Source organism: Lygodium microphyllum, chromosome 15 (assembly GCF_053477565.2).
Source record: "Lygodium microphyllum isolate KBCC chromosome 15, Lygodium_microphyllum_v1.1.10, whole genome shotgun sequence".
NCBI lineage: Eukaryota > Viridiplantae > Streptophyta > Polypodiopsida > Schizaeales > Lygodiaceae > Lygodium > Lygodium microphyllum.
This window is the reverse complement of record NC_141149.1, coordinates 115,780,595-115,794,464: the sequence shown is the minus strand read 5'-3', so window position 1 is coordinate 115,794,464 and position 13,870 is coordinate 115,780,595. Positions and strand designations below refer to the sequence as shown.

Here is a 13,870-nt window from a genome sequence, read left to right as displayed (position 1 = left end):
TATAAAAAATTCCATGAGGGTATTCTGCCCACCAAGATTCTACCCTTGTAACTAGTATTTAGGGTTTTAGGATCCCATCCTGGGTCATGAAGGGGCTTGTGAGATTCTAGGAGCAATGGGGAATTCACGGCCAAAGCCACCCCTAGCACCTACATTTCCTACTGCCTCAGGCTATCCCTATGGACAGACCTTTCGCTACGGAGCCAGTCTAAGCCTCTCTAAGTGATAACCATGACCCCCTTGGAGTAGGGTCTCACAGCTAGCTTGGGGGTAGCCTAGCGCGATCTTTCCTTTTATCCTATTTGTCAATGTTTTTAATCAGAGATCTAGATTCTAGCAAACACAAACAATCCTTTTAAACAATGACAATCACACCATTGTGCAGTTCATAGCTTCCATAGCCAAGGTAGACCTTATCCTAAGGTAACCTTACATTCTAATGAGGATTCTCCTCCCCATAAAGAAGTGTTGAGTACATCTCTTACAACATGTTAAGCAAGACATGAATTTTTCGTTTGGGGCTAACTTATCCAACATAAGCAAATTTCCCTTAGAAAAAACATTGTGACAATAATTTAATGAGATGATTTACAAGACCCTTAAATAACATTCACTTTTCATAACAAGCATCAATCAACCTTAACCTTGTCGCGCTGACAATATATTGAGTTATTTTATTAATCTCGAGTGTGCATATAGTCTTTCACTTATTTCGTGCAATATCCTCTTGCAACTATTTTCATCATGATCTTATGAATTATACTCTTGATTAATCTAAGTAAAAATCATAGGTTGTAGTTAACCATTTATGCGTGTATTAATATGCTCTCTAAATGAAATTGTCAATTCGTGTAAGTGAAAAAAATATAGAAGCTAATATTTTTTGGTGCTTAATTCTTATATGGATACTGCCCATGCAATTTAACAAGTAGATCTTGTACCATTTAATGAAAAAGTCAATATTTTATGTAAAATTTTGATAAAAACCTTATTATTTTATAAGGCGATATGAAAATAATAGCCTATTTTTGAAATGTGAATAACTCCGTTTGGCACAACGACATTGGGAATTTCGTCTTTGTTTGCACTTGCATTCGCCACACCCGATGTTCCATTGTGGTAGTGGCAACTCCGCTGACAACCTGGGGCACTCTCGTATCTTTGGCGATGCCTGTTCTTTGACCGATTGGAGTGGTTCTCATGGTCTTCGCAGCTCATCACTTTGGAGGTATTGTTCACAAGTGGACTCAAGAGATAAAGGAGGAATGAATTTGGGATGGGAGAGCATAAGCATTGAGAAATATGAAATCTCTTTTTTGCCCCTTATTAAGGAGTGAATAAACAAATATAGGCCTAACCAATGAGAGAGCTGGGATTCCAGATTCATATAACGTGAATCTTCTAGCCATATCTTGGCCCAAATCTTCCCTCAACAATAAAATAAGGGAAAATGTGGGAAAGACAATGCTGACACTTTCTGGAATTTTGTGAATCAAATTTTCATTTTCTTATTTTTTTTATGTTTGACTTTTCATTTCTCCCCTTTTCAGTTTCCCCCTCTTTCTTAGGCGGAACTCAAATTTATCATATCTCTTTTCCCGCTTCTTCTTTCTTGACGAAATCTTACAATCTCATTGTTGCTTGCCCTATCTGTAACCCTGTGAAATTTCATTTCCTCTACACAAACACAGAGTGAGTTTCACATGTTTTATGAGAGCAAAGCCTATTCTACCAAAGCCCTAAGATTTTCTTCACAAAACTTTATATGTATATTGTTCTCTTCCATGGATGTTCTATGGTAAACTTTTATCTCGTTTTGGACAAAACATGTGACATTTATGTGCATTCTCTGACATGTAATTTCTTTTATTTTGGTACTCTAGGAGTCTCTCACAGTCAAGAACAATGATATTTTGAACACTCAACTTATTCTTCAACATCTTATGGTTTCTTTGTAAACAAAATTACAGGTATATTGTCTTATTTTTTTGCTGCTCCATAGTTAAATTTTATCTCGTTTGGACAAAATGTATGCAAGCTACATGCATATTGAGCTTTCCTTTGTTTTTTTACTCCAAGAGTCTTTGAGGGTGGAGAATAATGATTTTTTAAAAACTCAACTTCTTCAACATCTTTGGGCTTCTTTGCAAAGAGAGGTATAGGTATATTGTCACTTTTTTCTCTTGCTTCATGGTTAATTTTCAACTCATTTGGACAAAGCCTATGTAAGTTATATGTATGCTTTGACCCGATATTTATTTTGTTTTTGTACTCTAGGAATTTGTCAGTGAAGGAATAATGGTCTTGTTATAAGTCAACTTGTTGTTCAATATCTCTGGGTTTCTTTGTGAAAAGAATTACAGGTATAATGTTTTTTTTAAATTGCTCCATTTAAATTTCATTTCATTTGGAGAGAACATTTGCAAATTATACACATGATGATAGGTAAATTTTCTATTTGGCTATTATAGATGTCTTCACGGAGGAAAAACATCAATAACATACTTGCAGTGGAGGTCTTCAATAGGAAAGATAGTGGCGGTAATTAGATTTGTGATAAGTACTATAAGTTGGATTGGATTTTGATGCACCCAAGTACTCGAGGGAGTTTCAAGGTCAAGCGTAAGGATCTTGAAAACCCTAGCAAACATTGGAAAGGTAGAATTTTAGAGTTCAGAAAAGTGTTTAATGGAACAAGTATAGTAATAGAAGTGTTGATCCAACATGTTTATATGCACAAACAAATCTCTGTACACGACAAGAACTACGTTGCAAATTATAAACAAAATAGTAAGTTTTTAAATTTTATCATTGTTTATTATTTTGCATCAGAGTTGTTTTTAAAAATCCTTGCAGTGTTCTAATTCAATCTTGTTTTACTGATAACTCTATATCCATCAACTTTGCATGAATGGCAGAATGTGGAATGTTTGAGCGGCAATATACATGTTTGGCATGAAGACATAGGTTCTTTGATTTATGATAATAACTCTACAATTCAACTTGCAACTCAAAATATCTTTTTTTATAATTCATTGTATGTAGTAGAAAGCTAGAGATTGTAGCATGTCCCATTACCGCCACTATCTAGTGGTGAATGGTTGATTGGTAACTTGGAGTTGTCAGGAGCATGTAAGTCCAATATAAAATCTGACATCAATAGTACTATGAAACCCACCATAGGCTCCAAAGATGTGCGTCTTAGTTGGTTTATTCCATTCTCATTGTTTGCACATTTATTTGGTTCATGTGATGTTCGGAAGAAAACAAAGATTACTTATCAATGCAAGTGTCCATACAAGGAATGGATAAGTTAGCTATTGGGTGAGTCTTGGCAAGTCAAAAGAACACATTTTGATGAGACAATTGAGTGCATGGCCAACCAATTTGATCTCACATTCAGGTAAATCTTTTTTACTACTTTGAATGCCTTGATTTAATTGACATAGGTCTTGCTTAGATGAATTGTTGTGTTAGTCGCATTTACTTATTATTATTATTATTATTATTATAGGTATTTCATCGCTAGACAAACTCTGTGCGTTTGCTTTCGATATAGAAGATGGCGACTTTTGCAAGGGGAGTGGATCGGCGTGGATCAAGATACCGAGATGAGATACATACAGCTCTCATAGATGTGGTTACATTGTGGAATGGTCATAATCCTTTTGTGGTCAGCGTAGAGAGCCATTGGTCCATTTCTTTTCTGAGACAAGAAATCCCAATGAGCCCCTCTGCAACTTTTATTTCAAGTTAGATAATAAAAAAATTAGGATTCATAGTGAGCAATCCATGACATGTAAACAATGTGCTTCTCCACATATCCTTGAGATAGTGGAATCCTTGTAAATTTTTTTCAATAAAGAATGAATATAATTTTTTAAAAAACTTTTGAGAACTTTCAATTTAGATAATCTTAATTTACTATGATCCAAGCGTGTGATAATACATACTATAATTAGTCAATTGTATTGGTTAAAATCATAATTAAATTACAAGCTGGAGTTCTATAATCTATGCAATATTGTCTTTGCATGATATATTGTAGCTCATCTCTTCTACTCATTTCTTAAATTTAAACATTAAATTGAATATAAGGGATTTTGAAGGTCTTTTAGATTTATTTTCTTAAAAAATTTCTAGATTTTCTCTAGTTGGACTTGAATATACTTAGAGATCCAAGTATATTCGAGGATATAATAATGTAGAACGAAGCGTTTGTCTATATGAGTAATTTTAACGGTGACTTTAAAGTATTGAAATAAAGAAACTAAGTTAAGAGTTTTAATTTGAAACTTTAGGGTTTAAAAAAAGCCTTTATTTAAAACCCTAGATACATAAAAGCTATAACTCCATACTCATTTTTACTTTCATTCTCTACTTCCCTACACTTGTGCTCTCCTTCCTTCTCTCTTTGTGTACCATGGCTACCACTCCCACCTTCACTGCACATAGGAGACCATATATACCCTAGGTTTTGCATGACCGTGAGTCTAGAGAGCTCGCTTTCCGCTGTAGACCCTAGCTCTAGTATAGTGGCATCGTTTTGTGATGCGGCAAACCCTCTCACTTGCTCTATTTAGGACTCTGCTCTCAGATGGGTCCCCATAGATTTCTTATATAGTTTACATACTGGATCGAGCCATGCAAATGTGATAAATTGAGCCCTCATGCATGTGGGGTAGCATCTTTGTGCCAGAGCAGTGCCCACCTCATCCCAGGACCACGCCATGATGGTTCTCATCGAGTGTGATGCAGCATTTGCCATATATGTTTTGTGCACTGAGGTGCAAGAGAATAGTGATGAAGACATCGATGCATCCTCTTGGCCCCACAGCTAGAGTATTTTGAGAGGGAGCCTGAGGAGATCACACTCGATCCAAGTGTAGAGGCAACACAAAGCTTAGCCATTGTGCACCCACCTCCTTGGCTTGATGAGACACCGACAAACAATGAGCCACCCCTTGCTTCTCTCCATGCTATCATCATCAAGGGGATGGAATATCTACTCATGCATGATGTACTAGAAATTTTGGAGCTAAGAGAAGAAGAGCTATATTGTATCATGGTGCACGATACACTTGATGATTTTATAGATTTTGATATACAAGATGCCCCAGCACATGTTAATGAGGTGGCTCGATCAGAGGCTTCTGATGGGGCCAAATTTTTAATATCCATGAGTTTTTATGATGCCGCGGCATGTGGGTGAAGTTTCATTGGATTTCGATTTATAAAATTTATGGTTCAATCATTTTTTGAAAATGCATTAACGAGATTATACTTCATTGATAACAGAAAAACTCACCACCATCGAGTGTGCGCAACTGCATATTAAATGTGTTGTCAACCAAACTACATGAAATATTGGAAACTTAAAAATTCCAAAAAAAGAGTCATGGGTCAAATAGAATATCACATATCCGATATAGTGTTGCCAAACCGCTAAATACAATAAAGATATAATGCATCAGTCCATGTACAACTGATCACTGATGTGTGCGTGATTGCACATTGAATTGATCCTCAACAAAACTACTTTCAAAATTAGAAACTTGGAAATACATACAATGCAAATCATGGCAAAATAGAATATCAAATATCAGATTTGGCATTACGAAACCATGAAATATATGGTAGATAGTGCATCGCACCAAGTACAACTTGTGAAATTTAGCTCCATTTTGCAGGCCACAGTTATCAAATACTTGAAGGTCTACTGGACAGATAACCCAAAGCTAAGCTCCTTACAATCTACAACCAAACCTAAGCTAAATACATAGATCCAATTACAAGGTAGCTTCTCAAAGCATATTATTGACATTAAGAGTAAATGCATCCTTGTTGTTGCGGATCCTACAAACAAGAACAATATCTGTGGGCTTGATAGTGATATGTCGGCCATGAATGGCTAAAACTAAAAGTTGACAGTTACCCATTAGATCAATCAAGTAGCTTTTAGCTGCTTCTTGGAGAGCAAGCAAGGGTTGGCTTGACCATTGCCCCACATTCCTTGCTCGGTTCCTTGAAAAGAACTTGTGATGATGCCCTAACTGTAGATATTGCAGTATTTCTCTCACCAACCTAGAGAATGGTGCCTTAGAAATAATCAAGTTGGCGCTCTTCTAGAATTTCCTTATCTCATGTAGCGCAGCTGTGCCTAGTCTCCATCTTTGCTTCTTATATATTGGAGGGCGTGTATTACCAGCTGGAGTAGTAGTGGGAGGTGGAGAAATTGGAGCATGTGGACCACCATTTTTGAACAATGGCGAACCATAATTATTGACCACACTAGGGCCACCATTGTTGGACACAGTAGCACCACCATTATTAGTTACAGTAGGGCCACCATTGTCGGCCACAAGGGACCTTTGTCACTCACAGTATGCTCACTAGATTTGGAAGAGTGTTGAGCTCTTGCTCTTGTAGGTGCCTTCTTGATAGGAAGCTTGGAACATGCCATGGTTGTGATGATGAAGGATAGAAAGATGGAGTTTAGAGTGAAGAGTAATGGGAAAAAAATGAAAGGAGAGACTTGACTTAAGTACAAAACTTTTAAACTTATTGTGATGTAAATGAACTTTGAAATTATCACTTCATTTCATTTCTCCACCCCATCCCTGCCTCTCTTTGTCTCCTACCACTCCCCTCATGCCCCTCTCTGTCTAGGCCAGTGAATGTTCCAACGTTTGGAATTTTCATATATTTGTCTTAAGATTTTGAAATTGACTTTTCATAATTTAAAAACATATTTAGAAATCGACTTTGAAAAGCATAGTGACAAACCTTTGAAATTTTAAACAAAATTTGCAAGACATCTCATGTTAAAGATAGGAGTATTGATGTGTCATATCATGGGTACCTATTCTCTCTTGTGGACTCTAAATGCATCAAAAGTATTATCTTTATCTAGGTCTCCATTTCTTGCCATCTCTCTCTTGGGTTGCCAACCATTCTACGTAGCGTTGTCTACCTGTGCTGTTTTCATATCTTCCTTTTCTCGCTTCATATATTGCCCTACTTATAAATTTTGCTTGAGAGGTTTTAGACTTCTTTTCTTTTTCCTCGTATCATATCTCTAATCTCCTATACCACCATTGTAATAATTGCCTCATAGAATTGGAATCATTGATGCCACCTCCATGATAAGTTGCCTTTTGAAAGCACAGTGAGCTTGCCAATGAGATCGTTCTATGTCTTGAGTTGACCATACTACCAAACTTGATCTGCAAAGTATGGACCATGTGCTTCAAGTATATGTTGCACAAGAAGAGAGATTAGAAACACAAACTAATTTAAAATGATGATTTTTTTTTGCAATGGTGACAATACTGACCATGTAGTGTGTTATATTGTTTGTAGTCTATGCCTCCACTATGGACTTATCAAATTTAGCAACTATCTCTTTAAATGTATTGGTATCACCATCCCTAAACCTCAACTTTTGTAAGAAAGCTGCTAATCTATCTAGGTGTTTCCACACTTCTGCCTTTGCAATCCTCGTTCGTCCCCCATTGCTCCAATTTGAAATAACAAGGTGCAACTTTTTCCATGTTTCATACTTCTCTGGTTGTTTTGCAAGTATATTGCCTTCCTCCTCTCGAGGTGGAGATATAAACTTCCTAGCATTGGGTCCGCCAAAGCATGGTTTACAAGGGATATTTTCACTCTTTCCCGATTTTTTCTCGTCCTTTTTTATTTCTACTTGGCCCTCGTGCAATCCAACTTCAGAGAGGACTTGTTCTACCTTCTTGCATGTAGCATCAGCTTCTGACACAAGCTGCATCTTGTATGCAAAGCATATATATTCATATACTAGCTTCTCAATTATTCTAACCAAACAATGCAATGTGCAAAAGTGAACCCTTGTTAGTGGTATTTCCAAAATAGGGCACCAATTTGGATCCATTGGAACTAGAATTTCATTTCTCATGACTTTTTGATCATGTGTTGGAGCACCTTGTTGTCTTGCCTTGGCAAGCCATTCTTTCTTTCCATATTTTCCTTTCTTCCTAGTTTGCATGCAGTATATGCATGAAAATTTTGCATTCACTGCATTTGATAAACCAAACATATACTTTAATATTTTTAAATCACTTGCAAGATGCCATTCAACTCAATAGTCCCCAAACCCCTCGATGTGTAAAATTGCTCCATTATTTTACCGTTGAATAACACTGGGTATATTAGTGAGGTTAAAAAAACTTTAAGTATTTCATGGTCCTCCTTTGGTACTTCAAATGCTATAAGCCACCATATTTCATTCTGTGATTGTACACCGAAGTATAAATGATTGTTTTCATCGATGTTGGGATCCAACGCTCGATTCATAAGTTTTATACTCACATGTTCAAGTTTTTGCCCCTTAATAATCTCGCTCTCATCAAGTTTGAGGACTGCCTCTACATTCTCCCATAGACATATTATAGAACTTGACCATAGCTGAACCCTACATACATCCAATACAAAGTTGTTGGATGCATTCAATACAAATGCAACTTCTTTGGAACCATACCTCAATATGTGTGTATTTTCCAGATGCATTGGCTTACCAATTAGTTCTAAATCTTTCTCATTTAGTTTTTTTCGAACCTTCTTTATGTGAAATGGTTTTGGTAGAGGCATTACTCGCTTACTTTTGAAGACTTGCTTAAATCCTGTATCCAATTATTCATAGAGCATACTATATGACTCATAACTATTCCCACCTTGTCACATAATCCATGAGTATAAGTAGCAGTAAACAAGTTGCTCACATCCCTAAGATGTTCACTTGCCACACTATCTACAATGTCTTTGAATTTACGATTTTCCAATGCATTTTTGACCATATCCTTGCTTAGGACTTTGGTAGTAGTATCATTCTCTGCATGAGGAAACATATTTCTCATTGTAGCAGATTGAGCATATATCTGCCTATGATATTGTCCACGTCCTTTGGTTAATTGGTGAATTGGTTTAACTAATAGGATGCACCAACGTGCTTCTTTGGTTTTTAAAGTGGGCCCAATCTCCAAATTTTTTGTGAGCTTCCTCTTTATGTTTCGATTCTTATTCTCTAAGTCCATAACTTTAGACTATAACTCCATATTCTGCACGTGTGTAGCATGCATAGCATCTTCAATGACAAACATTGCTTGTTGTAAGCTCTGGTTCTCCCTATCCTTCTCAGCCAATAATCTATCATTTTCCATCAAAGAATGCATATTCCCTTGTAATCTTGTCTGTATATTTGTCAAGGCTTGATGAACCCCTGCTAATCCTTGCGTGACAAGTCTGCATGTGTATCCATACAATCCTTCATTGCCTTCACAACCAAACTTTACAAATGATGTAAGCCCTGCAAATTGTGGTGGCCTTTGAGTGACTGGATTGGATGGATAAATGCACCCATCAACTCAAAGGTCCACATTTTTTTTCCATGCATTTCTTTCTTGTTGCATCTTGTATCTTATTGCATCATCCCTTTCTACAGTCCTTTTGAACATTGGTGCATATTCATCCTCTAATTGAAAGTGAATATCTCTCTTTCTCTTGGTACGTCCTGCACTTGCATCCTATAAAGAAAAATATATGCCAATTTTAACTTGGATTAACATTCAAATCACACAATTACACCTCTTTGATTCACTATATATGTGTTTTTTTTACCCAATTCGATCTTGTCTCTTTCTCTTGACTTCAGCCATGATAGACCCTAATCAACCCCTAATCTACCTGTAATCTTAGCTTTTAATCTACCTCTCATCGGCATCTAATCTTATCTTTTGTTCTATCCAAAATATTCTCTCTCTCTCTCTCTCTCTCTCTCTCTCTCCCCCCTCAAGAAGAATTGATCAAAGATATTTAAACACATTTATACAAAAGCTTGGTTAGTGGAGAACAATAACATCATCTTATCTTCTACCTTAATTTACTCTGTGTCACTCTATCACTTATTTTCTTAGTTCATCTCACACACTCCTTCCTCTTTCTTCCCCCTTCTTCCTCTCTCCCTCTCCCTCTCCCTCCCTCTCTCTCTCTCTCTCTCTCTCTATATATATATATATATGAATTGACACTTAAGAATTAAACAACAACTATGAAGAATAATAACATCATAGAGATTAAAAAAATAAAGATACCTCCATTATCACTTGATTGCTTGTAATATAGAGTGTTGAAGAGGAAGATATCTTATAGCATAGTACTGAAGAGGGAGATTGCTTGTAGCAGGGTAGAGAGTGTTGTAGATAGAGATTATTTGATTTCAACAAATGCTATCAAAATCACTCTTGAGATTGCTTGTAGCAGAGGGTAGAGAGTGTTGTAGATAGTATTGAGTGTTGCTTCAGAAGAATTCATATGCAAGAAATCATATTCTAGAGGGAAGGAGAAGAGTACACAAAATTTTGGACAAAACTAGAGCTTTGAGAGGGAATGAAAAAATGCCCAAGAATAGACATATACTTGTCCAAAAAAGATAAAAATTTACAAGGAAACTCTCGAGTCAAAAAGGTGTCTCTGGGTAAAAAAAAACTTAGAATATGATGTGTATGTCATTTTATATCATTTTTTAACTTCTGTCCTTTTAAAAAGCAAGACTGAGAATGATTCTAATACATTTTCATGTTGAAAAGTCACGAGGGCATTAAAGAGTCATATATTAATGATTGGCTCCGTTTTTAGAGAAAATAGAATTGTATTTTTTTAGTTATGAGGATTTTGAGAAAAAGTGACCTTATCCTACAGTTTGGGAATAAAATAATAGGCGAAATCTATTGAAAATACAAATTGAAATAATAGCTTGATTGTAGAAGATCTCTTACTATAATATTATTTTGGAATCTCTTTTTAGAGAGAGGTGAGAGAAACCCCTTAAGGGGCAAAAAGGAGAGTCCATATTATGAGAAGATGGCTTAGTTGAAGACCAAGACAGAGGGGGGGGTTGAGCTAACTCTCTCCCTCACAGCCTCTCGGGATAACTCCTCACACACACACACACACACACACACACACACACACACACACACACACACTCTCTCTCTCTCTCTCTCTCTCTCTCTCTCTCTCTAGCTTTGTCTCGCAACCTCTTGGAGGGGTATCATTCTATCTTCCTCTCGCAGCCTCTCGGGGTCTCCTTGTGCTTCTCTAAACTGTTCCATATGCCTTGTATTTATGGCTAAATTAGAGAAGAAGGGTTATGGCTAAGAAGAAGAGCTCTTTATGGAGGGGATCTTGGAAAAATCTGCAATCTGAAGCTTCCGTTGGCTCGAAAAGGGGGGTAAGATCCTAAGACGCATGCACAGAAATCTTCTAGATTAGTTCTTCTTCTTCTCCTTGTTCGGAGTGCTATTTGCTTCCTGTAAACTGCAATTGCGACGCATGCGATTTCACCAATCCTTTTTTTCCATTAAATCTCCAAAACTGGCTTAAAAAGCCACTTGCTTTTTTTAAATGACACCTTGTCCTAAAAGTTTCCATAGCTTTTTAGGACATTTACAATAAATAATATCCAAAATATCACAAATATGCTAGTTTTGTCCAAAAATCTAGTATTTTTGGACCATCCATTCTATACAAACTAACACTAATGACTAATATGACTCATAACTCTCGTTCATGTGGTAACTTTTGTGATGGGTGGCTACAGTCCTTGTCAATCCAGAAAAAATATCAGGTTACGATCCTCATTTAAAAAAAAATGTTAGCTAGTTAGTTATTAATGTTAGTTAATTTTTACTTTAGTTTAGTCTTTAGTTAGTAACCCTACTAACTTACTAATTGGCTAACTAACTTTTGAACTAACCAACTAACTTTTAATTGCGTGGAAGTATTACATCCTTCTCCCTTAGAGAAATCAAGATGTCCTCATCTCGAGAGAAACAGTTGGTTATTGTTGATAAAGAACATTCTCATCTATCCATGTCGCATCTTCTTAAGGATAATCCTTCCACTTGTGGACAAGGTATTTTCTAAGAGTTCTACTCCTCAAATTTCTCTCCCTTACATCAATTACTCTATCGGTTTGTAGCTCAAGGACTCCTTGGTTAAGTATTACAACTTGTTGATAATCAAGGATATGGTTAGGGTTAGCTACATATGCTTTCAATAAGCTAACGTGAAATACATTGTGAATTTTTATATTCACAGGGAGTTGTATCTTGTAAGCGCTTGGTCCTAAGCACATGAGAACCTTATAGGGTCCACAATATATTGGACTTAGCTTCTTAAATTCTCCTAAAGGCAAAGAACTCTTCTTTGGATGGAGATGGACGAAGACCATGTCGTGGGCACGTGTCCTCCGTGGCACGTATTCTGCGGCTCGATCTTTTCTACGTCGTCGCCTATGTGTGCACGGGGTGCTCTTCACGTGGATGCTTGCCCTTCGTGTTAGAAATGGCACGCGACGGCGGCATTCAATCTTTTGTGCGTCGCCTCCATGTGCGCGGGGTTTAGGGTTCGCGTTTAGTCGCGTCCTCCGTGGCATGAGCGGCATGGCATGCCGCCATGCCTCGCTCTTGAGCTCTCTCGTGCCACTTTCCGAGTATACAAGAGCTCTTTGGAATTCCTCTGTGTTCGTGGTGCGGTCATACCAGCGCTAATACACCGGATCCCATCAGAACTCTGCAGTTAAGCGCGCTTGGGCCAGAACAGTACTGGGATGGGTGACCTCCCGGGAAGTCCTGGTGCTGCACCCTTTTGCATGCTTGTTTCGAGACCGTGGCATGGAAATCCCCTCGGATCACGTCTTGACTCTCCAACACTGACATCGTGGCTCTCCCAAAAACCATGGCACAACCCCTACACCCAACCTCCACTCCACCACAACATGGCATATACACACATCCCTCTCTCCTAAGAGATGTGACACCTGTCAAAGGCATGATAGTAGAGAGAATAGGAAATGCCCACTTACACCCATCATGGCTATCCTTCCATTTGAGAAGTGGGGCATTGATTTCGTGGGTCCTATCACCCCGTTGTCTACTACCCAGAAGAGGTACATTATAGTAGCCACCACTGATTATTTTACAAAATGGTCAAAAGCACGGGCGAGGAGGCTAGACAATGCAAAAGAGACTGCAAGTTTCCTGTTAGAGCAGATTATTTGCCGTCTCGGTACACGACCCCCTCCTTAGACTTGGTGGCAGGTTTCTCCATCGGTGGCTTTGTAGACTCAGAAGGAGCCACGCAGCAGCAGCCTGTGCTAGCTATAACTATACGGACGTTGCCCATGGCTAGGTGGATACGCTACGACTCATAGTCGATATTGCAATGAGCTTGTTTCTTAAAGGTTCGTATCCTAACAATGACTCCGTGCTTGCATCTTTAGTGTTGGGAAACACATAGAAGATTATTGGTATGCTTTCAAACTCGATAGAAATTGTAGCCTTGCACTTTTCCAAGAGTGCATATGATTGGCCCCCCCATACGCAAGTTGAGTTTAGCATTGGTGGGATGTAATTGAGGTTTGCAAATTTGGGTCCAATGATCATGAGTTAAGACATTAAAGTCAGCTCCCTCATCGACTAATGCATTGAGGGTGCATATGTGCTTGGCAGTGACCGTTATGCTTAGGTAGGCTGGCTCTACAACGTCTTGATCCTCATCGTCCATGTTAGTGATGGTGGCTACTCGTACATTGACAAGAGACTCTAGCATTGGGGGCTCATGCAGTGGGTGCGTGGGAGGGTAGTACTTCTTTATGTAGGTGCCATTGAAGAAGTCTATGCCCTCACTTTCCAAGGTTTCGAGTTCCACGTTGCCAATTCAGCTGATGGCCTGAACTTTGAAAGGTCTTGACCCCCTAAACTTCAGCTTTTGTTTATTTCCCTTGATTGAGTATAGCAACACTAAGTTGCCTTGTTGAAAGTCTCGCTGTGCTTGT

The 13,870-nt window shown here is 37.9% G+C and overlaps 1 non-coding gene across 1 annotated transcript; it reads left to right on the top strand.

Annotated features, from left to right (window-relative positions):
* Positions 1 to 12,561: 12,561 nt before the first annotated feature.
* Positions 12,562 to 12,680, top strand: LOC148024946 (5S ribosomal RNA). The gene has a single exon (XR_015693461.1). It is a non-coding gene; the product is annotated as a 5S ribosomal RNA (ribosomal RNA).
* The last annotated feature ends 1,190 nt before the right edge of the window (positions 12,681 to 13,870 follow it).